We start from the raw sequence: 3,501 nt of genomic DNA on the forward strand, positions 1-3,501 counted from the left end.
GCTGGAGTACAGTGGCACAATCTCGGCTCACTGCAACCTCCGCCTCCCAAGTTCAAGCAATTCTCCTGCCTCAGCCTCTCGAGTAGTTGAGATTACAGGCGCCAGCCACCACATCTGGCTAAGTTTTTGTATTTTTAGTAGAGACGGGGTTTTGCCATGTTGCCCAGGCTGGTTTCGAACTCCCAAGCTCAGGCAATCGGCCCGCCCCAGCCTCCCAAAATGCCAGGATTACAGGCGCAAGTCACCGTGCCCAGCCACCATTAAGAAGTTTCTATATTTAAATAAAAACTTAAACCCACTCCAAACAATTGTAATGCTCCCCAGATTTACCCTAGTTATTGCCATTCAATGAATACCTTCCACTTATATATGCTATGGTTACATTATTATAATTGGCTAATACTCATATCAACCAATATTTTGAAAGAATTGACAAACTCTTTTATCATGTAATAATATAACTTCTAGAGTCAACGTCCATACAAGCATGTTTTAGTAATTTTTTAGTAGAAAAAACATTGGATTGGGTTAGAGCTGAGAAAATTTGGCTCCACTTTGCCAATGTGTACTAAAATGGGTCATTATATTTTCTTTACCTTAGTTTTCTCATGTATAAAGCTAAATGATGAAATTAATGATCTTTAAACTCTAAAGTTCTGCTAGAGTCAATAATTACCACCAAATAATAACCATTGCATTACTGCTCACGTTCCTGGAAACACTGTGAAAAGTCAAGGATTAGATATTTCAGTCCTTAGTACAACATACTATTACCTCCTAGGCAAAAAGACTGAAAGAACTATTATTTTCAGATGATGATGCCTTGGGAAGAAAAAACAAATTAATGACAGAAATATAAAATATATAAGTTGATAGCTTGATTTTGGACATAATGTAAAGGTTTTCTATATGATATGGCTGTGGGTTTAAAGTTTAAAAAAACAAAAATGAAAGATTTTCTCCCTAACTCTTTATTGTGAAAAATTTCAAACTTACCAAAAAGTTAAAGAATAGTACAATAGACCAGGCGCAGTGACTCACGCCTGTAATCCCAGCACTTTGGGAGGCCAAGGTGGGTGGATCACGAGGTCAGGAGATTGAGACCATCCTGGCCAACATGGTGAAACCCTGTCTCTACTAAAAACACAAAAAGTAGCTGGGTGTGGTGGCGGGTGCCTGTAATCCCAGCTACTCGGGAGACTGAGGCACGAGAATCGCTCCAACCCAGGAGGTGGAGGTCGCAGTAAGCTGAGATCCCGCCACTTCACTCCACCCTGGCGACAGAATGAGACTCTGTCTCAAAAAAAAAAAAAAAAGAATAGTATAATAAATACCATATACCTTTCACCTAGATTCACAAAGTGTTAACATTTCCGACACCTTGAGTGCCTCCTCTCTCTTTTTATTTTTGTGGAACCACTTGAAAACATTTGCAGATATGACATTTCCACTCTCTAATACCTGGCATGTGTTTTCTAAAAATATACATTGTTTTATCTTTACAACACCACTATCACACTTAAGAAAATAAAATGTAATACAGTATCACCCATTATACAGTTCATTGTTAAATTTTCCCAATTGCTCTCCAAATGTCTTTTATACCTCTTTTTTATGTCTCTTCATCTACTATGCTCCTATTGCTTTTTTTGTATTTTATGACATTAACTGATGTTAGAGTCCAGGTCAGTTAATTGTCTTGTGGTATGGTCCATATTCTGGATTTGTCTGAATGTTAACTCATAATTAAATTCGGGTTAAATGTTTTGAACAAGAATACTACACAGATAATATTGTGTATTTATTATACCATATCTGACTGAACATAATGAAAGGTTGCTCCAATATTGGTGATGCTGTTTGCTAAGTTAGTTAAATGGTGCCTGCCAGATCGCTCCATTGTAAAGGTACACTGTTTAACTTTGTAACTAATAATCAATCTGTGGGTGATAATTTGAGATCATAGGTTTAGAATCCATTAATGACCTTATCTAAATCAATTATTAAATTGAGGGTTATAAAAATGGTGATTTTTCTATTTTATCTTTCTTTCTATATTTACTAGCTGCTATTTTTGTAAAGGAAAATTTTCCTTATCCCACCTTTATCTTCCTTATTTTCTTCCTTCTTTCCTTTCTTCCTTCTGTCCTTCCTTTTTTCTTTATGTCTGCTTTTGGAGTATCATATACATGTATGGAATGCTTCACGAATTTGCGTGTCATCCTCATGCAGGGGCCATGCTAATCTCTGTATTGTTCCAATTTTACTATGTGTGCTGCCGAAGCAAGCACATGGATTCTTTTTACCTAACATATTATAATCCATTATTGTCATTATTAGTTTTAATGCTCAATTGTTCCCAAATTTGGCTATTACTTAAAGATTCTGAAGTAAGTCAAAAGCATAAGAAAATCTGAGGCAGGATGGCAAAAGCTACAAAACAGCTATTTTTCCAGTATTGTACACTATTTTTTTCTTTTTCTTCGTTAATCAGGCAGCCCCTGAACCAGAATAGGTTCAGACAGACTCTTGTACACATTTATTGAGGGGTGTTATTCAAAACATTGAACAAACAGCATGTCACAGAAATTAACCAATCAGAATCTACACTGGCAGTAAAGAACTGGTAAATACTATGCACCTGTTATTCTCTTCCTATTACTAACAGAAGCAAATTTTCAAGTTTCTTATAGGAATAATTTTATTTATACAAAATAACCTCAATTTTACTAATGTACTGCTATGAAACAAAGTCGAACCATATAATATTAAATAACAGCATGCCCTTTAAATTTCTGAATCTGTGCCGGGCACAGTGGCTCACGCCTGTAATCCCAGCACTTTGGGAGGTCAAGGTGGGGGGATCACTTGAGACCCGGAGTTCGAGACCAGCCTGGCCAACATGGTGAAACCCCATCTCTACTAAAACTACAAAAATGAGCCGGGCGTGGTGGCACACGCCCATAATCCCAGCTACTTGGGAGGTTGAGGCAGGAGAATCGCTTGAACCCAGAAGGCAAAGGTTGCAGTGAGCCGAGATAGCGTTGCTACACTCCAGCCCGGGAGACAGAGTGAGACTCCGTCTCAAAATAAATAAATAAATCTCTTAAACTGACTCATTGGTGCTAACATGTCACAAGTAAACATTTTAAAGATAACTTTGCTTTCAGAAAATGTTGAAACTGTAGATTCTAACCAAGTACCTTAATTTACTCTTACCTTTTCTATCAGAAAATGTTGGTCTTGTTCCCAAATAAAACTACCAATTTTTCTTCTTATTTCTGTGGTGAGAAAAACAAATCCAATATATTTTTTTTTTGGAATCTTCTGAATTTTGCTTAAAGTCTGAAATTTCTAGGCCAGTGTTATTCTATTTGCAACAAAATCACATAACACACTTGTTAAAATGCAGATTCCTATTGAATCAGATCATTGAGGAGGAGCTCTGGAATTTGCATTTCTAACAAACTCTCCAGATAATTCTAATACACTTTGCTAATC

General features: G+C 36.7%; 1 non-coding gene across 1 annotated transcript; it reads right to left on the reverse strand.

Moving 5' to 3' along the window:
- Window positions 1–2,187: 2,187 nt before the first annotated feature.
- On the reverse strand, window positions 2,188–2,291 carry LOC112437390 (U6 spliceosomal RNA). The gene has a single exon (XR_003026009.1). It is a non-coding gene; the product is annotated as a U6 spliceosomal RNA (small nuclear RNA).
- Between the last annotated feature and the right edge of the window lie 1,210 nt (window positions 2,292–3,501).

This window comes from Pan paniscus, chromosome 16 (assembly GCF_029289425.2).
Source record: "Pan paniscus chromosome 16, NHGRI_mPanPan1-v2.0_pri, whole genome shotgun sequence".
Lineage (NCBI taxonomy): Eukaryota > Metazoa > Chordata > Mammalia > Primates > Hominidae > Pan > Pan paniscus.